This window comes from Ceratotherium simum, chromosome 16 (assembly GCF_057802395.1).
Source record: "Ceratotherium simum simum isolate JZ-2026a chromosome 16, ASM5780239v1, whole genome shotgun sequence".
NCBI lineage: Eukaryota > Metazoa > Chordata > Mammalia > Perissodactyla > Rhinocerotidae > Ceratotherium > Ceratotherium simum.
In genome coordinates, this window is record NC_141915.1 from 36,847,864 (window position 1) to 36,870,224 (window position 22,361).

Here is a 22,361-nt window from a genome sequence, read left to right on the forward strand (position 1 = left end):
CAGAGTGTCAGTTTACACTGTCTGGTTAAATGACATTATGGACTATATTGTCGAACTTGAACTAAATTGACCTTCACAAAACGGACAAGGGGGTTAAAAAGATTCCTGCACAGAAATTGCAGATTAAAGATCCTAATTCAGCAGGCCCTGGGACACAAGAAGATGCCAAAGCTGGCACTTCTCACATGAGCTCTTTGTCAGCCCCGTCACGAGGTTACAACAGGGACAGTCTGATCAGGTCTAACATGAAGAACCCCACAAAACATTTTTTGTAATCTGTAATGATCAAGGTGACTATTTCAAATGTGACCTGACACTTCTCCCATTGTTAAAAATGAACCTCACCCCAAGTGTATGCTGTGTCTTGAGATACTAATGATAGTAGGCCATGTATACAATTTGTAAATAATTGGACATATATTAAGAGTGTATGCTCATATTTTATTACTGATGAGATGTAACTTCTCAGTATGGCAGTAGTCATCGCACATGGGATTTGATTTGGGCAAAAATTCTTAAGTTATAGGTTTCAGGTCCCAGGACATGAACTAGTTTGCTACTTTATCAGTTCCATGCATCTGAAATACTGCCTATTACATTCACCTCTTAGAACAATGGATGCTTGTATGCTAGAGCGTGGCCACCTCTTTCATCGCCTTAGTCCATCTCTTCCTTCAGGAGATGAGGGAAAGATTAGTTGAGCTCCCTGGAGAAAAGCATTAAGTAAATACAAGGCGTTGCCGAAGTTATTGTTACTATTATTAACAACACTAATGGGCAGCAGTGATGAATGCTGCTCCAAGGAGTTCTCATAAGGATCTAAGGGAGAGGCTTCTAAACACGTCCAACCATTCATCTCTTACACCACGTGAATCCAAGGATCCTTCTGGCATCTGAGTCCTATGGGACATGCATGCTGCTAGGGCTTAGAAGAACCGAAGGCCCCAAAGGATGAGAGTGCTGTTCTCTGAGGAGGGAGGAGCTCACCTTCCGCTTGACAGTGTCTAAGGTCGAAGTGGACCCGCGAGTGGTTGAGGAAAGCGTTCGTCATGTCAGCCCAGGAGCCAAACCAGGGAGCCAACGCCTTCACTGGAGACCTGGGTACCCAGATCCCACTCCAGAGGAAGCTGGGCAGGACACACATGCATAAAATTTTACATTGAAAGATTTATTTTACTTTTTCAAAACACATTTGTGTGGGGAAGTTAATAGAGTGGGGATGATTATTCGCTACAATTTATGTCGAATGCTTATTTATGGAGCATGTGCCCTGTGTGCCGAGTGCTGTACTAGGCACCATGAGGACACAAAGATGGAGACCTCAGCACGCTGATGATCCAGTGGGCAAGTTAAGATGTGTGCATCACCACCACATGGCGTGGGAGGGCTTGAAAGGTTCAGACACACAGGAACCAGTGTTCCAAGGTGGGACAAGCGTCAGGCATAGTCATGGAGGCCATGACCTCTCTCCTGGGCCTTGAAGGCTAGGAGGGTCTGGCAGGTGGAGATGGAGGAAATGACCTTCCTGAAGAAGGGTCGCAGCCCCAGAATGGAAAAGCACAGGCTATGTATGACCAACAGCCAGTAGTTACTTCCGGCTGGTGTCTAGAGGGTGAAGAAGGAGAGTAGGTTTGGAAAGGTGGATTAGAATCAGGTTTTAAACCACATGTTGGACTACGAGATCCAGAGTTTATCTTCAGTGAGCATTAAGGAGCCTTGGAAAGTTTTGGGGCCAGTGAGGCAGTGAACCCAAAGAAGTTAAAAACAAAAAACTTGCCCGGGGTCCTATGGTGAGTTAGTTTGTGGCCCAGCCAGGCTTGATTTCAGATTTGTATTGACACAGGCAAAGCTCCTGGACCTCACACTGACCAGACATAGATGGCTCTGTGGGAAAGCGCTCCAGGCCAGGGGCGGGCAGGCTGCTTCTCTGGGAAACCCTGGTGCCCAAGTTTCCAAGTAGCCGGGCATCCTACCAGGCTGCTGGCTTGGGTCTCGTTGAGCTGAGTCTTCCCATGGAACCTGGGTGGTGAATGCACCGGTGACTGGACTGCAGTCCTTGGGAACCCAAATGGGTTGGGCTGGGAATGGCAGAGTGTGGGATCGCGGCAATAAAACGAAGGGAGAGGAGCCCTTGGAGAGTCCTGGGGTGTGAGGCGCACAGGGCGTGGGGCCTTGCATTCCTGGATGGTTAAGACGCAGCAACTGATGATTATCATTATTATTCCTGCTCTGGCTTCTCTGAGCTTTCATCCTGTAGGACCCTGCCTTGCTAGCCCAGCGTCATCAACTAGCAAGGCCTCCTGGGGCGGGGCGGGATGGGTGGCTCCTGGCTCCAAGGGAACACAATGTGACTGTGGGTTTCTTCCCCAGTGAGCTCAGGGAACTACCTAATGCTGAACAGCTTCCTACCCCTGGAAGCGTGGGCAGAATTTCTCAAGGGGGAAACTGAGGCACAGAGCCAGGGAATGATTTGACCGAGGTCCTGCGGTATAGACCCCCTCCCTCCCCTGCCATCCCCTACTCACTAGAGTATGCTTATCCTTCCCCAATTGGGGCAGATCTTGTCAGCCTGGAGGAGAGCCAGGGAAGGTGTGGATTCTAGAACAGAGAATTGGGCTGGGGCCAGGACAGCAGAGCTGGTACCCTCCTCGCCAGGCGCTGTGGGCACCATGAGGTCAGGCTCCTGGTTTCGCGTCACTCTGGAAGGTCCTGCTACATGGGTGGATCTTCCCCAAGCCCCTGAGGGAGGCCAACGCTGCAGACGTGCAAAGTGCCCAGCGCTCTTGCATCAGAGGCCACATTCAGCATCCCAGGAGAAGAGTCTTGTAAAGATGGGCCAGGCCCAGGGGCAGAGGGCCAGACAATGGCTGAGACAGGGAAAGGGTGTGTGTGTGTGTGCGCACATTTGCTAACACCAGGCTTCCAGTGGTGACATGTCCCTGCCTGCCGAGATGAGATCAAAGGGAGAAAGACTAGAAGGAAATGTGAAGGACAACCTGATGATTGGTTGGGGGGCTGAGTGGAATCCTACAAAAGGCATGGGTCCTGTCTGGCAGCGGGGACCCAAAGAGAAGGGAGGGAACGGCCGAACAGGCTGCAGGCTGAGACCCAGCTGGCAGGTGCTAGAGTCACCTTCCCCACTATCTGCTGTCCACCTAGACAGAAGCAATCTTTGGGAACCTCTTGTGGCTTAACGCAGAGGTGGGACAACACAGAAGAGTAGACTGAGGAAGCTGGAGCAGAGAAGACCATAAACAGAGCTCACTGTTTACTCCACAAGCTCTCACATCCTCAGTGCCTCCCAGAGCCAGCTAACCAGCCAAGCATTCATTTATCAAGTGTTTATTAAGCAGCTGCTATGTGCAAGGCCCTCTGCTCAGAGCTGTGGGTGTAGATGCATAAGACATGGCCTCTGCCCTCCGGAGGTGCTCTCTGGAGAAAGACAAATCTTCCTTTTTGGTTTCACCCCCACTCCACACAATACAAGACCAGAATCCTGAGGGATCTCAGGGATCCCCCCTGGCCGATTTTGGCCATGACTATGCTGGCCCCTGCTTCTGTTCCCCCCACCAGCTCTCTGAGTTCACACAAGAGCAATGCTCACTAGAATTCTTGCTGCTTTCTTGAACATCTGAACCAAAGCAAAGAGCCCTTTAAGGGAATCACATCCACATTTACAGCTGATTTATTCAACAAACACTTACTGAACAGCTGCTGTGTACCAGGCACTGTGACAAGTACTGAGACAGCTTCCATGGTAACCAGGCCAGACATGCCTCCTGCCCTGGGGGAGCCCCTGAAGTAGCAGAGGGGGTAGACCCCTACCTGGGGGCCCTGAGAGTCTGGGCTGCACTTCCCCAGCAGCCACACAGATGTCTTTTACTTCCTGCCCAACTCTTCACAGAGCAGAGTGTGCCTTGCTGGGGAGGGCTGGAGAATATTCCAACAGGATGTCCACATGGTAAGACCTGAAAGGCACCAGCCCCCAGTCTGTTCTCCCCAGCGGGTGAGGTCCCTCCCTTCCCGAATTCAGTCTCCTAGGGAAGTGGCACAGGAAGCAGGGAATTCAGTCTCCTAGGGAAGTGGCACAGGAAGCAGGGACGGAATTAAGAGCCTAGGAATTCCCTATACAAACAAACCCTTTGGGCAATGCAACTGAGGAGAGTTGCAAAGGCACTTCCTAAGTTCGCCATGTTAGGAAGTATCAGATCCCACAAACTCTCCAGAAAGCAGACACCTCGTTGGGCGTGCAATCCACTCCTCTGTTCTCTGACTATATCATTCATCACAGGTAGGGCTCCGGGTCTCATTCCGAAACTTGTCCATGAATGAAGGCTCTAACCTCTCATGCAGTGGTTGGATGTTGAGTCAGTGTTTAACCATTATAATTGGTAGAAAAGTCTTCCAACTATCTCACCAAGACCAGACGCTGCAAATTCCACCCTCTTGCTTGTCCTCTGCCCTCTGGGGAATGGAGAAAACAAGGAAATGTTATAAAGTATTCTGTACTCCGACTGCTCCCGAAACACTTCCATGAAACTGACAAAAGTTAAGAGGCCTTTGGATCTGGGGACCCTCTTTCTCTCTAAATGTCAACACCCCATATGGAAATTTTTTCAGAGGAGGTGATGGGGGTAGGGGCTTTCCTGGGACCCTCTCCCGGTTGGGGTTCTCTCCCCACTCGGTGCCTCTGTCACCATGGGGGTGACATTCCTGGTTGTGGAACTGGAATGGGCCCCAAGAATGCTGGGGGTGAGGGTGTGTGGGGGCAGGGCTGCGCATATGAAGTGCCGCGGTACAGCGTTCCTTTTTAGGTGTGCCTGGTAAAAGTGAAAGTGGCTCGAGCTTTATGATGAGAACAGCATTAAGAAATAAAATTTTCAAAGGCTGCTGTCCTGAGTTTGTGGGAGTTCCCTAAATCAAGGGCAAATCACTACAGTGGAAAGGGTTTCTTTCTTTTTCTTTCTTTCTGTCTTTCTTCTTTCTTTCTCTCTCTTTTTTTCTCTTTCTCTCCTCCCTCCCCTCACTCCCTCCTTCCCCTCCTCTTTCTCTCTCCCATCGTTTTCTCTCCCTCTCTCTCTCTCCCTCCTCCCCTCATTCTCTTTCCCTCTCTCTCTCCTCCCCTCATTCTCTTTTCCTCTCTTTCTCTCTCCCTCTCTCTCTCTCCTCCCCTCATTCTTTCCTTCTCTCTCTCTCTCTCCTCTCCCATTCTCTTTCCTTCTCTCTTTCTCTCTCTCTCATTCTCCCTCTCTCTCTCTTTCTGCCTCCCCCCCAATCTCTCTCTCTTTTTTTTTTGTGAGGAAGATTAGTCCTGAGCTAACATCTGTTGCCAATCCTCCTCTTTTTGCTGAGGAAGACTGGTACTGGGCTAACATCCGCACCCATCTTCCTCTGCTTTATATGGGACTCCGCCACAGCATGGCTTGACAAGCTGTGTGTCGGTCCGCGCCCAGGATCCAAACCCCAGGCCTCCGAAACAGAGTGAGCGCACTTCACCGCTAGGCCACGGGGCTAGCCTCCTCTCTCCCTCTCTTTCTCCCTCCCTCCACCCCTCACTCTCCCCATCAGAATCTAAAACAGTGAGTCCCTACAGAAGGATGTCTTTGTTTCTGTTGTAGAGCCACATCCTGAACACCTTCCTCTTCTCTCTTCCTGCCTCAATTCTACCATCCTTTCAGGTTGAGCTAAAGTCTAACGTTTGTCACGCCACCCTTCCTATCTAATCAATCTCTGGTTGAACACTCCTTTCTCTGGCGTCCCATTTAATTCTATTAAACTCTGCAGTTTGGTATGATTACACAATGTCTCGTGTTCCTCAGCTGTTTCATATACAGTCATGCATTGCTTAATGATGGGGATATGTTCTGAGAAATGCATCATTAGGTGACTTCGTTGTTGTGTGAACATCATAGAGGGTATAGACACAACCTAGATGGTATAGCCTACTACATACCTAGGCTGTATGGTACTGACCTTATGGGACTACCTTCGTATATGTGGTCTGATGTTGACTGAAACGTTGTTATGCGGGGCATGGTTGTACACGAATCTTGTTTCCTCAACAAGGTTGTAAACTTCTAGAGGGCAGAGGCCATTCCTTACGTTTTGGAGTCCCTCTGAACACGGGGCACAGGGTTGGGTACGTAATAGGATTGTATCAAGACCTCCACTTGCCTTTCACTTCTCGTTAAACATGAGAGAATTCATACAGGGAAAAAATTCATAAGCATAATAAATGTGAATAAGCCTTTACTTGGGTAGAGCAACCATCTTATACAACATCAGAGAATTCCTATAGGAAAGAAACCTGTATCCTGTGTGTCCATGGGAGAGCCTGCGGGGTGAGTCTGGAGGCTTGGAAGGCACATCTGACTCAGTATCATGGAATTAAATTACATGAATGCAGCGACTGTGGGGAAACTTTCGCTCAGATGAGACCCAACATCGGCATGCACATTAGCGAGAAACTGTGAGTCCAAAGAATGTGGGAAAGCCTCCCCTAAGATCTTTACCAACCACCAACCACCACCAGAGCATTCACCCGAGAGTAAAGGGCACTGTAGACACAGGGGATACGATGGAGTGTAAAGGGATGTGGCTCCTGTCTTTGTAAAGCACATGCAGAGGCATTTCCCAGTTGAAGACTTGGAGAGGAAGCATTATACACTGTGGGTACAACTGGAATATTACAAAACTTGGATTAACGCCGCCTTCTTTTTCGGACTTGAAACACTTCCGTGTCTGATTTACTTTGTCTTTATCTCTCACTAGGGAAGGGAAGGGAAGGGATGATTCCTGCAATGCTTGTTATCGATGGAGAGATGGACTGGAGCGGGAGGGGCTGCATCGCTGGTCCAGGGCACACTGGCAGTCAGGATAAGAGCTCCAGTCTCTGGGGACCTTTATTTGATGTGCCAGGGACCAAGCTGTGCTAAGGGAGCCCAAAGGTGGAAAGAGAGGTCCGTGCCCTCAAATAGCTTATAGTCCAGGGAGGGGACAGACAGGCCCTTAAAATACAGGGACTGCTCCAATAGGAGTGCATCTGAAATGCAGCAGAAGCACAGGAAAGGAGCCCTAAGTTCCTTGGGAGGAAGTAGGAAAGGCTTCACAGAGGAGGTATTGTTTGAGCTGAGACATAAAGGATGAGGATATTGCCAGACAAACAAATGGGAAGAGGGTGTTCCAGGTAGAAGAAATAGCACATGTAAAGCATGAAAATAAGAGAGGGCACGGCCTGTGGAGGATCCTGGAGACGGTCAGTATGTAAAGCTGGGGAGGCAGGGGCAGGTAACATAAAGCCCTTGAGTGCCTTGAGAAGCAGTTCAGAGTTCCCTTTAAGCAATGGGAGCTGTATGTATCAGCTGCCTCTGTAACAAATTACCACAAACGTAGTGGTTTAAAATAACACAGATTTATGATCTTACAGTTCTGGAAGTCAGAAGTTTCCCTGGGCCAAAATCAAGGTATCAGCAGGTTGTGTTCCTTCTGGAGGCTCTAGGGGAGAGTCAGTTCCTTGCCTATTTCAGTTTCTAAAGGCTGCCCACATTCCTTGGCTCATGTCCCTCTCCCATTGTCAAAGCCAGCAATCACATCATTCTGACCTCTGCTTCTGTGGTCATATCTTCTTCTCTGACCTAACGTTCCTACCTCTCTCTTCTAAGGACCTTTGTGATTACAGTGGACCCACCAGATAACCCAGGATAAGGTCCCCATCTCAAAATCCTTAACTAAATCCCATGTCTAAAGTCCTTTTTGCCATGTAAAGTAACATATTCACAGGTTCCAGGGATTAGGATGTGGACATCTTTAGGGGACCATTATTCGGCTTACCACAGGAGCCATTGAAGAATTCTGCCCAGGAGAGTGGTGTGACTGAATTAGGGTGTTAGGTAGTATAGCACTATGGTTAAAAGAGCAGGCTTAGGAGTGTATCTACCTGGGTTCAGTCCTGAGTCTGCCACATAAGAGTTTTGTGACTTTGTATTATTTCCTACTACCTACCTCAAACGATAGTTGGAAGGATTATATGAGATAATAGAGGCAAAACACTTAGGAAAGTGGAAAGCACTCAATAAATTGGGAACATCTTGGCGCTCAGTACATGCTAAGAACAGCGACCTGGTCAGGAAAAAGACATTCACAGCCAATGCCATGCAAAGCAGAACCTAGCTTCTATGGGACCCATTTCCACAGGACCATCAGCACAATAGGGAAGGAGGTGCCCAGGCACCAGAGGATTCCCTGGCACAGAGGAAGCATGCAGCCCCTCTGAATGGCATCACATTGCTCAGCAGAGCACTCACCTTTGTCCTCTCTGTTGGCATAAAGAAATGAGAGATAGAAGCTGCCCACATCTGTTCCCATTTTATGGTAGGACTCTGCCTGGGTGTTGGAAATATTAAAGAGTAGGTGATGTTTTCTCTTAAGCTTTCTTCCCTGAGATCTCTGACACAACTGTTTAGTTTGACATGGGACCAGTTAAAGACCTGGTGACATCTCACCCATGCACCCAGGGTGATGAATGTGCTCAGAGAGAGTCAATGGGCAGCTGGTTCTGGGTCCCTTGCTTCCCACATACATCCTCGGCCCCCTTCTCAGTCCCCATTTCCTAGCACCAATGAACCTGAAGCTATCAAAGTAGCTCTCTCCTTCCTCTTGCTTTTTTCTCTAAGGAACTCCAAAGGAGTGGACACGAATCTCCTAGCAGTTTACCTACAAGTAGGGTTTCCAGATAAAATACAGGACACCCAGTTAAATTTGAATTTTAGATAAACAATGAATATGTCTTTATAGCTCAAATGTTACTATATGTTTAGTACTACTTTGTTAACCAGATTATTTGATTAACCAGAACACTCTATTTCCCAACTTCATCGTATCACACTTTACTGTATGTTCTTTGATGCAATCTACCAGGTAGATTGGTATTCAAGCTGTGAAAGTTCTAGTACCTTCTTATGGGTGACTTTCTTTGTGGTGACACAGGGAAGGGAAGGAAGGCTATGGTTCTAGAGGGATGGAGAGGGTCAGAGTAGTGAGGATTGGTCTCTCCTTTTTCATTGTCATGCATGGTGATGGCTTTTCAACTGTGGCACAAATTCTGCTGCTGCCCAACTCTGAGATTTTGACAAGCTCAGCTCCTGCTCTGGATCTCACCTGCCCCCTTCATAAATGGGAGCATCATCCCTGCCACTCCATGACCTAAGGACCACCAGGATACCCATTCTGTTTAAGTATATTGAGATTTTTTGTTTTAAAAAAAAAAGGGTCCTATACAATGCACAATCTATTTTGCTGTCTTTGATTTTGACTAGGATAACAATGAAGACTCATGTCTATGGGATGCAAATGAAAGTATGTCTTTTGATTGAACGTGTAAAATTTGTAGAAATCACTGTTACATGAAACACATAAGAGAAAGAACAGCTGAAATCTGCAATTCTAGTCACTGTCGGCACTAACGTTTGCTCAAGGGTCATGGCTCCCAGGCTCCATCCATCCCATGTGACTCCCTCATTCCAGAATGATGCTCCTCTTTTTACTTGCCTTGAGCCCTCACTCTAAATTTCCCTCCTTGGTCTGTGGAGGGTAGACACCTGAAGTCCACTTTACCTTGTTTGCAGGCCGAGGCTCAATCTTGCCACCAATTGGGGCTTTATGCAGACAGTCATCTGGTCATCCGGTCACTAGCTGGTCATCTCCAGGCCACTCTCCGCTGCAGCATATCGTTCTGCATGGTGCTCTCAGGTGGGACTTGAGTTTTCACATCAAAATGGCTTAGACATCTTGCGGTGGCCAGTTTTTACATTTCTATAACTCACCCCTTTTAAGCACCATTTCAGAGACTCTAAATAAATGCAAAAGATTACAACAGTTTATGAAACCCTAAGGAAACCCTGGATTTTATCCCCCTGTAAGTGAACTAACCCGTCCAGCCAATGGCAGCAGGGTGAGCTGCACGAGGATTGCCTATGTCCTCTTGCACCTCCATGACTTCTAGAAAAAGGTGGCCCTGAGGGGCCAGGGGAATTAATGAGTTAACGCTTACCAAGCTCTAGGAACAACTTGCTGGAGATAAGGTCTCATTATCCTTAATTTTTATTATTATTGTTATTATTGTTCTTAACCCAACTCCTATGAAAAGCTGCCACAGTTTTGTTAATGACCTCAGGTCAGGGGTTTAATTAATACCTCCTTGGAATGCCAGAGGCCCCAGGCACCATGTTCCCGCCCCCACATCCGGGCCCCACCTCCTCTGAGTTCCACCCACAGGGTCCTCTCCACCCCTAGATCTTCCCAGTCCCCCCCAACCTGAGTGGCTCCACCATTCTTCACTCCTGCCAACAGTTCCCCCTCCCATTCCAGCCCCCAGCTCCAGACACACGTCCCCCTTTGCTGCCCCTCCCGCATAATCTCACATACCTCCTTCACCATAGCCTTCCCTTTTCCGCAATTTCCTAGCCCCCGACACATTTCTTTTTGCACCCAAACAGTTCTCCAGAGCCACGCCTTTTAGGGATCAAGAAAGCTGAGAGAGCCACCCTGAGCCCCACTCTTCCCCCTTGCAGCCCCCACTTCCTGCACTGCATCCTAGGTCTCCCATCCTACCTCAATGAGAACTTCAGGATTGTTCCTCAGGTGGCGAGGCCGGTTGGGTGGGTTGGCTGGTTTAGGGTTACAGAGTCTGGCACTAACTCACAGCCCCGTGCAGCTGCCTTCTTTAATTAATTAATTCCAATTTTTTAAAAAACCATCTCTTCAATTGGACCTCAGTGCATGCCTCTGGGGCATATGTCACATCAATTACAGAAAACAATTAAGCGTGCTGCCTAAAAGAATCTATGAGCCTCTTTAAAGACTCAAACACAATTTGGGCCTAACTACCTTAGATCGCTCTGCTGTAGACAGACCCTGGGACAGATCCCCCAGGGGGGAAGTGGGCTACAACAGTCACTTAGAGATAGGAGGATGTTCTGCTGTGGGTCTCTGCCCTGAGCTGCCCACACTCCCTAACCTTAGGGTTCCTCTCTGCCTTTGCTTAGATATCCAGGAAGCTAAGCTGTTCCAAGTGGTATGATGGCCTGGCTTCTGGGATAGGACCAATGTCCCTCAAATTCCAAATTCCACCTCTCTCCTGTCCTAACTGGACGTCTTGCGTGGATAAAGGTGAATCTCAGGCCCTCTAATCATAGGATGGGGACCAAGTTGGTCTGTCCTTTCTCCATCAGTAGAGATGGCAAACGCGGGGTTAACTGACGCTTTCACAGTGGTTTGAATTAGGAAAATGACGTTGAAGACGTTGCTTGAGGGCAGAGATGATTTCTTAATGGTCCTTGATTCCCACCTTGTGCGACACTTGGTAGATGCTCTGGGAAGGTTGATAGAATGATGACGACAAGGAGGGGAAAGAGCGTACAGGGCAGCTACAAATATTTTTCTATGTGCAAAGCAAGTAGGCAGAGATGGGACTAGCCTAAAACCTTAGACTTGTTAACATTGTCCTTTCTACCCAACTGGAATTAAAAAAACATTAGCAGACCAGGTAAACATAGCTTTCCTTATCTATTTAACTTATTTATTTATTGGTGGACGGATGTGAGCTGACTATGAATCATTTTGTCCTTTTCTGTTTGCTAGAATCGTGGCTGTCCATTTGAGTCCAAACTTCCAGAGAGCAGAGACCACATCTGTTCGATTTGCTTTGTATGATGTCCAGGAAAAGGCTGCAGTATGGTGTCACAGAGAAGTCCTGGACTTGGACCCCGGAGACCCAGGTTTTAGTTCTGGCTGTGTGACCCTTAAAATCCAGACCTCACTTTTATTTGCTGTTAAAAAAAAAATAGTGGGAGCAACATCTTCTGTCCTTTCTACCTCCCAGGGTTGAGGGAAGGATGAAATGAGGTAACACAGAAGAAAGATTTGTAGAAACTGTCACATAAATATGGTTTAAAAAAAATTATAAAATGCATTTTGATGATAAGGACACCAGAGTAATCAAAATTCAGACTCTGAGATGTTTCAAACAATAGCTGTAGGGAGCTGTGAACTAAGTGATGTTCCCAGGCCATGCTACAGCTGAAACCAAGCTTTAGATCAAAGTGACACTGGCTAGCCCAATAGCCTTCCTCGTCTCTGTCCCCAAGGTAAAACAGCTTCACTCACGTGTCTGGCCTCTTAGTACATCCTCTTTTTTTATTCTAGGGCATCCTGGCATTTATTTTAATTTCAGTGGGGGTGGTGTGAGGGGAGGGGACACAGAATGAAACGGCCCATGGCCCACATCCCGTGCAGATTGGACATATACATACACACACATGTGCACAAGTGCATGTACACACACAAGCCCCACGGCAGAAAAGCCAAAAGTCCAGCCTTCTGAGCTGTCTCTAAACACTACCACTTAGAGATATGAGAAAAATGTGAATGAAAAAGGGGAGTCCAGGACAGATTTATCATTCTGTAAGAGGGGCAATTTCCTATAGGAAGGGCTTAGAGATGACAATTAGATAGTAATTCTTAGGAAAGGAGTGGAATTACAAGGTACTAATGAACACAGTCAACTTTCTAGAGTAGAATCCTAGGCATCAGATCTGGAAGGCTCTAAGAGTCATATAACCCCCTCTTTTTACAAAGCCAAAAAGGTGAAGTGATTGAGCAAAGGTCCCGGCACTACAACCAGGAGGATGACCATGACCAGGGCTCGGCCCCACGTCTGGTGCAGTAAGACAGGGTTATGTTAGTTAATGGGTGGGCAGGGAGCCACAGCCACTGCCCCTAAATATGTACAGTCGGTAAGAATTATCATGGACTGGGGGTACATCCCTGGAAACTTGGGGAGCAAAGAAATGCAGTGAACAGGGAGCTTGTACCATGCCGTCTTACAGGAACCAGACAGCTCTGCTGCTGTTTAAATCTTTCAAGGTTTTCAGAACTGTCAAAGTGTTCAGAAGTTCTTATTAAAACTTTTAAATTAAAAAAATGGGCTCTGCTGTTTTCTGCCCACTGCCTTCAAGAGAAAGTTAGTGAAGAACTATCCAAGGCCAGGAAACCAGGATGACAGGAGCCTGATCTTCCAATAAGGCCAGATGTGGGTGCTACATGTTGCCATGACTGCCAGGCTGCAGCGCCAGCAGCTGAAGAAGGGAGGCACTGGAAGGAGCAGTCTGACTGAGAGCAAATGCCCTCTTCTTGTGACAGGTCGAGTAATGACATTAGTTGGCAGCCCCTTTCTTTTGGTAGGTTTGTGAAGGGGAACAGTTAAGGGAGAACAGAGGAACTGGGATCTCCTGGCCTGCCCCCGGGCCCAAGGCCTTCCAAAGTACCAGTCACCAAGTCTTCAGATACACAGCAGCAAGTGCCAGGGTCCTGGAGAGAGAAAGAAGGAAAAACACATTACATAAAGGAGATGCAGACATGGAACTGAATATTGCAATTATTCTCCATCACTGTCAACCCCTCTGAAAGAACAGCACACTGGAAGTCAGGAAACCTGGGTCGTGTTCTGGCCCCATTGTTTACTGGGCTGGGTGACTTTGGCTGAGCCATTAAACATACCTTGGCCTGAATTTCCTTCACTGGAAATAATACCTGTCCTGCCTGCCTCACAGGGTTGTTGGAAGATCTGATAAGATAATGGACATAACCTCCCTGCAAAAACCATAAAGCACTCCTCAAATGGAAAGTAATAATATTACGATTCTAATTACTAGGAGCTCTTCAGAGGGCGGGCCTGTGGGTGGAGAGTCACAGAGACTTGGAAGGTCACCTCGTTTCTTTTTCTTTTTTTTTTGTGAGGAAGATTGGCCCTGAGCTACCATCTGCCAATCCTCCTTTTTTTTTTTGCTGAGGAAGACTGGCCCTGGGCTAACATCCATGCCCATCTTCCTCTACTTTATATGGGGCGCCGCCACAGAGTGGCTCGACAAGTGGTGCGTCGGTGCTCGCCTGTCGAACCCCGGGCCACTGCAGCAGAGCACGCGCACTTACCTGCTTGTGCCTCTGGCCCGCCCCTCGCTTCGTTTCTTTAGCCATCACTCTGCACATCCCTCTTCCAAGCAGGATAGCTTTGCCAGGCAGAGGGTGGGGAGTGGATCAGCTGTCCTAGGTGGCAAAGCTAGACCTCTCAGTCAGAGGTTCTGGGCTCACCAGCCCCCACGGATGTCAAGTTCTTTCTTACATTGAATCTAAGTCTTTCCTTTTACTACTTGTGCTTATTTCTTCCTGTTCTGCCTGAAGATTTTCTTTCTACGTGCTGAAATATTATATTTTTAGTGTTTATCCACTGAAGACACTCACTGTTGAAGAACATGACCCAAAGTCGCCAAATTACAATCCTTGGAGTCTAGAATCCAAGGTAATAAAAACGAAGCATGTGTTTTTGGAAGGGGCCAAGGACAGAGTTAGCCCTTGAACCCCTTTAGTTATAAAGTTTCAATCTCTTCCCTAACCTTGTCCCAGACTCAGGTCATTTTACTTCCCACAGGAATGTTTTTTTTGGGGAGGGTGCTGTTTTGGGGAGAAGTAACTGCATCCGTATTGAAAATGTTGAGAGAGGTCAGCCTTAGTGCAAGAACATTTGTTAAGTGTCCTTTTAATAATGGAAGGAGGATAAGGAGTTCCAAACAAGATAAGATCTGGAAAACATCAGGGAAGTTTGGTTCATGGTGGGAAAAGGTCATCCTGACCCTCCGGGTTGCTGTCTTGGGTCTTCTCCACCCTAGGCCTTCACCTTGCCTGTTCACTTCCCCTCGCTGTACTCCAAGCACTTTCATTTCTGGACAGCCTCTCTTGGCTCTGAACTTGGATAAATACTACCTTGTTAGCTAATAGTACCATTAATTATATTAATGATTAATAGCTAATTAGTCATAATGCTGTAATACAGTGGAGGCTTCCTTTCTTGCAGCAGCTCTGTGTCTCAAGCACACACATCCCCTTCCCTATTTCTGGCCGCAGAACAAGCGTGGCTCTAAATTTGTTTTTCTGATCACTCTGGCAATCTCCAAATTTCTCATTTTTATTAGCTGTTCCATTCATCTGGCAAATGACCACTACTGCTTATACTTTGCCTCCTTTATTTCTGTCCTCTGTCACTCACAATGCCCTCCAGTAACCGGGACACCACAGTCAAGACTTTGTTTTTTTACTTTATTTCATAAACCAAATGCTCTTTTACTTCTTAATTTCACTTGGGCCTACTTTTCTACTTTGGGCCTCCCGTCTTCTCTTTACCTTTCCCTAATCCTAACCCGCCCCTTATTTCGTGGAGCCCCACACCTCCTGCCCAGAGCTCCCTCCCATTCTACGTTTTGGCTTCCTTTCAGCAACCACGCCCCCAGACCCCGGGAGAGCAGTGCGCACGCGCAGTCCACGCCTTTACCTGGGCGCTCGGGAGTGGGCGGAGTGGGGGAGGGCGGGGGTGGAGCGGGAGTCGGCAGTTATGTGGGCGGCGGAGCGCTCACACTGTGGCAGGAGGCAGAAAAGGTGCGCCGGGGCCGGCCCGAGGGGCTGCGCATGCGCGCCGCCGCGCCCTGGGGCCGGGATGCCGGGGGGCGGGCGGAGGGAGGTGTCGGGATCCCTGTTGGGCGGGGGGGCTGGCGAGGGAAGGGGCCGCGGGCGCGCGCGCGCTCTCGCCGCCGCTGGCCCTCCCTCCCTGCCCCCCTCTCCGCACACACATCCACACACGCACACCCCCTCCCCTGCCTCCCTCCCCGCGCGCCGCCCGCCCCGCCGGCCCCGCTCGCCCTCGCGCGCTCGGAAGGGAGTCGCGAGACGTCGGAGCGGCGGCCACGTAGCGCTGCGGCGGCGGCGGCGGCGGCCGAGGCCGGGTCTGCGGAGCGGCCCTGAGGACAGACGTTGGGCGGGGGGGGAGGGGCCGGCCCGGCCGGCGGTTGTTACTCGAGCGCCGCGGCTACAGGCCCCCCGCCGCAGGGATGGACCGCCGAGGCGGCGGTCGGGGCGGCGGAGGCGGAGGCGGCCGGCCCGGGTGAGTAGGAGCCCCTGCCCCCCACGCACACGCCACCGTCGCGGCTGCGACCCTAGCAGCAGCCCGTCCTCTCCGCCGCCCGCCGGGCCGGCCGGGGCGCCGGGCGCCGGGATAACCCTTCGCCGAGGCAGCTGCGTGCACTAGGCCGGAGCAGCCCCCATCCGGCGGGGAGGCCCGGGGCGCTGCGCTCTTCTGGCCCCAGCTTGGGCCCCGGGCGCCCGCTTCTGCTCCCTCGCCCCCTCTCTCCCGGACCCGGGCTGGGCTCCAGTTTTGCAGAGTCTTCTCGCCCCGAGGCCTGAGGGGAGGCTGGGGTTGCACGGGTTAGCGGGCCGAAGGGAGGCTTGCACCGGTTCTGCGAGCATTCTCCTGCCCTGCAGCTGGTGGCTTGCACCCACTGCCTCCCCCGCCCTGCGGTTGCGCCCAAACCTCCAACCCCCGGGAGTATTGTGCCGCCCGAGATAAAATGCATCTAGTGTACGTACGCCCGCTCAACATTCACCCTAGAGGGTAATGCAGACCTTTCTCCACCCCCACCCCCTCCTCCCCTCCAATCAGGCTCTACTTAAGATTCTTAGATGAGAGACACTAAAGGTAGTGACACCCCCGTTACATCTGCATGTGACATGTTCATTGTCGAGAGGTGTCTCCTGTGGAAATGATAAATGCCCCTGCCTCACCCTCGAAGTCTGGCTTCACGATTTAAGATCTCATATGCTCTTCTTTGAAGAGGGCCAGTCTTTGATCACATCTAGTACATCCCTCCCCCACCACACACACACACACACACACACACACACTCACACACTTCCTGATTGCCGAGCAGAGCAGCCTCTGTCATCGCGAATCCATTGTCAAGAATGGCTTGTGCCAGTCAAAGGAATGTGCTTTTGCATTTGGAAAAGGGTGCTTTCCACAACCATGTTCTCAGGATGTGCCTGCGTGAGTCTTTGATTGTCCCCATGTTCAAGCATCATTATCATAGTATTAACCTTATATGCATCTCCCGTGGACCCTCAGTAATACCTGCCTGAGTGATGCTTTTTCCCCAGTTAATGAGGTACATATGGTGTGTGGGAATTTTATTTATTTTGTAGTAATGTTTAACATCTATGGTCAAGGTGTGGTAAATAAATAGGGTAATGTTTTGGGAAGAATGTGTGTTTTTTCCAGAGATGGCCAGGCCCATACTCTTCTGGGAATGGCATCTAGCAACACGCTTTGTTGACAATATGTGTGTGCTTAGGGAATGGAGAGCTGCTGTGGCTGGCATATGTGAGTGTGTGTGCTGAATGCAGGTGATGTTCCCGCGTAGGGCTGATTTGAGAGTGGTGAGCTATACTGTGATGGGCAGGGCTGGCAGGCAGCTTGGTTGTTTGTATCAGGACGGTGCACATGTGTTCATATAGACACTACCTTTAGTATAATTCTGTTTAAAATGTTCACTGCTGAGTTTTAGTGACCCTGGAAATGTCTACTTCAACGGTTCTTGACCTTTCTTTGGGGCCCTATTCTCAGTGAAATAGACACACATGACTTTGTATGCAATTATGGTCATCTTGAAGCTGGTTCTGGGACCTCAGGTTAAGATCTATGTTACGCAAAAGTGAAAGGAACTTGAGTTTTGTGTTTTGCTTTGTTTTGTTTTGTTTTCTTTTAAGGATTGGCATTACTTTGGTCTTGAGCAATAAGCAACAAAGTAGATTATATGTGTATCCTTGTGTTTTGCTCTTTGATTACAGTGAGCTAGATGTCTGTTAGGTATCATTTCCCTGTCTTCCTGTAAAGCAGATATATGTGAGAGTTTGAGAAAAAGTTAAAATTGGAGTCAAAATAATTTGTCTAAATTTGACCAGTTGATAATGTCTGTTCCTTACACTATATTCTAAATGTAGCAGATTTCAAGAGCAGGGCCAGTGGTCTGTTTCATGATGCCTATCTGGAATATTTATGTGTTGGTTGAGGTTGATCTGATCTCTTAAAAGAAGGCTTGATCATTCTTGTCGTAGAGCACCTCCTCTGTGAAGAAGATTTTTTCAACTTTATTAAATATGATTTCATGTCTTTATTCAGGGTGACATTGCCATCAGAATCATCCATTTTTAAATTTTGTTTTAAAGGAAGCATTTTAATTGTAGTTAGGGAAATTAGTCTCCATGTTTAGAATCTAGAACTAGGGATGAACATTGCACCATCCTATCAATAAGCAGGGGATAAATATCAGCTATTCTGGTTTAAATCACTCTGCACCCAGCGTTTACCTTCTGATCATATTTCAATCAAGAGACATTTATTCCAGCGTGTGATAGTGTTATGATGGGCAGTGACATTAAAGAAGCACAGTCCCCAGCTCTGCAGGAGCTTACAATTCTGACAGTATATTTCACTTAAAGAATCCTTGGAGACCTTCCTATTTTTTGCCTTTTGGGGGCTCTTAGAGGCTAAGGAGTTCATGGAATTAACAGCTTTTTGGAAGGCAAGGGAACCTTGGAATCTTGCATGGAACCTGTTCCATACACCTGAAGAATAGCATTTAATCTAATAATTATGCAGTGTACCCTACGAAGTTGGAAAGTATGCTGAGATTGCAAATATTACATTTTTTTATTATCTAATAAACATGCTTGAAGTGGTTTACATTACAGGTTTTTTTTGGTTCATTTCATGCCTGAAGTTTTACTGTCGGAAATTATTTGCCTGTCCTAAACCCAAACCATTTCAAAGTTGCAAATATGTTACTTTTCTTTGTCAGCGTCATATAGTGACAGATCATTAAAATCTCAGGGGACAGTATGCTTCCTTGATTTAATATTGCAGAACCTCTTCTAACCAGTTGCTTACCTATTTAAACACCCACACACCACAGAGCAGCTGATCATATAACACGGATGTCTGTGAGAACTGCATTCTCTGCCAGATTCAGAACTTGAAAGCTGGAAAACAATTGCACAGCAGTGAAACACTTAAGGAGTAGTGGTGCCAGCAGCTCCCTCTCATTAATACAAACAGCTTGCTTTAGTTTCTTCAACACTCTTCTTCAGACACCCTTCCCTTAGGAGGTTTCACATCAGCAGCTCCTACTCAAGGGAAACAGCACCTACTTTCTGCAACTGTGGCCTCAAGATCTGATTCGTGACACCCGGAGCTGTTTCCATTTCTGCTCTTAAATATGGGAAGTAATCTTGTAGTGTGGTAAGAACATACTTTTCAAGTCTGTAGAAAAAAGTTGATTAGTAATGCTACTGATGTGATTTTGTTTTTGAGTGTCTGAAGCCTATTGAAGAAGTAAACTGTGAAAGTGGACTGTTAAAAAAATCACCCTTTTCTCAAGAGTTTTAGTTAATTTCACCAAAAATGTGAATGTACTCTTGAGTTTCATTTCCCTTGTTCTAAAAAGTCAGTTGAGATACAGCCAACAACAACAAAAAAACCTGTGGATTCTCTTGTATTTGAACTGCAGCCGTTGGAACTAGTTATTCTGAAGGAGGTGAGAGCATTTCCCCGCTGGGAACTCTTGGGTCTTGTGCTATGGTTTTAGGGATGATATGTTTCTTAGCTGTTGTCATCATTTCAGACACTTAGCGCTTGAGTTTGCTTTGATGGAGGTGAACTGGTGTTGCAGTTAGTGACTTGAGTTGAAAGAGGATCAGGGAGACGGTTCTTTGGTGCCAGGCAGAGAACAAGGTTTGAATCCCAGCTACACCGTTTACTGGCTCTGTGGCATTGGGCAAGTCACCTTGACCTCTCTGTTTTCAGTTTCCTCATCAGCAGAATGGGATTTGTTATGAGGATTAGGGATAATACATGTAAGCTTCTAGCACAGTTCCTGGCGCATGTACCTGTTAAGGATTCAATAAATGGTAAGGCATGGGTGATGTGAAATGAAACTGCAGATCATTCTGGCTTATAAGATTTAGAGGTCTGGCGCTGTGATCTGCATACTTTCGTTTGTACAGATTTGGGCTGAAAAAATTGCAAATATTTGACTTGGAGCATACCTAAGTCTTGCAGGTGCAGTGTGGTTATTGGAACTTTGATTTGTTGCTCTATGGCTGGGTGAACTTGGTCGAGACAATAAAACTTAGCTCCAGATTCTATAGTGTTACCCATAGGCTGTGCTTGTTTTAAGCCTGTTCAGAGCTTATGTGGCAAAAGGAGTGTTTTAGGACATTAACATATTTCAGTGAGTTCTGTGTCCAGAGATGAATCACGTGCAAAGCCTTGTGTAAATTTTCATGGTTAATGCAAGCCATAAAGTGCTTAATAGAATCAGTGAAGACATCAGATGCTTATTTTAGTTAATCTGTTTATATAGCAGTTATCTTTGATTTTTAAAATCACTTGTGAACATTTTCTCTTGAAGAATTCCCATTGCTCTTCTGAGGTTGGATCATAAACTGTTATTAGGGCTATAGGTTTGAGTGCCTTAGACATTTTTGCTTTGGTGGGTAAAGGAGAGAAAAGTAAGGTCCCTTTACCTGTCAGATTTTATCAAGTCTCCGCTTTAGGCCTATACCTATAGATTGTGTGCGTAGTTCCTAGCCTTGTTTTTAACCAAAAAGGCAGTTTTATGGTAAAATATGACATCATCTATTTCCTTTTTTAAACATAAGAGATTGATTTCTTTGAAAAGTAGATTCAAGGGCATAAATACAGTTTTATTCAGTGCATAGAGCTTTTAAAGTAGGATTCTTGAGTTTTCCTGTCATTTTTGCAGGATATCATTGTGGTAAGTCTGTGAACCCATAAGACTTAGCTAGAGACTTTTCAGATAAGGTAGACACATCAGTGATGCCTTAGGATTTACCTCAAGGGAATCTGCTAATCCTTGTTTTCTTTTATTATTGAGCCACCTATGGGGCTTGCCCATCAGTGGAATCAGTCACTAGTATTGGATTGCTGATAAAGAGGGATTGGCGAATAAAGTTCTTAGACTCGCCTTAGATTTTGCAGAACACTTGAAAAAATGTAATCTTGACCAGAATGTATAATAATAACAGCATTTATGCTATATGAGCCCAGACTGACTAAACAAAATTTAGATGATTGAGTTACATTTTTTTCTTAGCTGTAATACATTTTACTAAGTAAACTTTTTCTTGTTGGGGGGGTGGGTGCTATTTTTTTTTTAACTATTATTTTTTCTGGTTTACTAGAGCTAAATGGCCTAGCAGATAGCTAGTTGCTTCTGTCAGTTTCTTGATAAACCAATCTGTGTGGTCAGAAGGGATTGTTGGAAGAGAGCAGAAATGGAAATGATGCAGAGAATGGCTCCCTAGTCTGATTTCTTGTCTTTACTGTGCATGTGGCATCAGAGGGTTATGACTCTTAGCTGGATTTCACAAAGATACACAGCATTGGGTGATTCCTTTCATCTTTAATGCTAGTGAAGAATATAGTCTCGAACAGATTTGTACTTTTCAGCTTTGGAATTTTGATTGAGTTTTGGGGATTCAATGGAACATAACTTCCTAATTTCACTGTGTGACCTACAAAATGAGATTTATAACTAGACCTTTATGAATTGTTTTCACTCTTTCGAGTGTATTGTTTTAATATATCTCAAGTAATATTGGTGGCCTGTGAACATTGAAAACATAGTAAAGTGTTTCTGGTTTTTTTTTTTAAGTGACCAGAGTGTGATCTCAATTTTATGGATAAATCTGTATTTTTTTCCCAATTCCTCTTAAGACTGTGACCCAGATGCCCAGGGACCTTTCCTGTATGAACATACTATTAGAACTGGAGTTTGAAGTTACCATGCCTGAGAGAGCCTCCTTATAGAGAGCCCTACAGTTTTCTTTTTAGCATACAAAGTCATTTAAATTAACTCAGCAAAAGTTTGGAAAAAAACCTAAATGTCCATCAGTGTACAATTGGTTAAATAAATTAGGGTATATTCATGCAATAGAATAAATTTTATATAGTTGCAAAAAGATTGAGGAGACTATATATTGCTGTGGAAACTCGCTGAGCGATATATAAGTGGAATATAGTATGCACTCATTTGTGGATGGCTTCCTTAGCTCAAAACTATGTTTATAAGATTCTCCTATATCGTTGTGTGTAACAATAATTATTTTTATTCTCATATAATATACCATTGTATGCATATATTATAATTTATTTGTTCATTCTACCATTGGTGGACATTTAGATTGGTTCTGGTTTTGGTATTATGAGTAATGCTACTCTAGTCACTATATTCTCTTCTGTACTTAAAATTTTTGATCCATGTGAATGTATACTTATTAAATAATTTTTTTTATTTAAAAAGTATCCCTCAACTGATCCATAGGAAAGTTATAATGTCCTATTTTAAGTAAAGTATTGAAATAGTTAGTGGGACAAAATGATTTCAAGCCATTTTTTTTTAGTA

The 22,361-nt window shown here is 46.6% G+C and overlaps 1 protein-coding gene and 1 long non-coding RNA gene across 2 annotated transcripts in view; one reads left to right on the plus strand and one right to left on the minus strand.

Moving 5' to 3' along the window:
• Positions 1 to 3,669: 3,669 nt before the first annotated feature.
• Positions 3,670 to 10,364, minus strand: LOC147914994 (uncharacterized). Its single transcript, XR_015554591.1, has 2 exons — positions 9,613 to 10,364; positions 3,670 to 4,464 (listed from the first exon to the last, which is right to left on the minus strand). It is a non-coding gene; the product is annotated as an uncharacterized LOC147914994 (long non-coding RNA).
• A 5,303-nt stretch (positions 10,365 to 15,667) lies between these two features.
• Positions 15,668 to 22,361, plus strand: part of ZNF652 (zinc finger protein 652) — a 59,841-nt gene continuing 53,147 nt past the window's right edge. The window contains exon 1 of the mRNA XM_004434653.3: positions 15,668 to 15,985. The gene's annotated coding sequence lies outside the window, so the exon portion shown is untranslated. The remainder of the gene's footprint in view (positions 15,986 to 22,361) is intronic.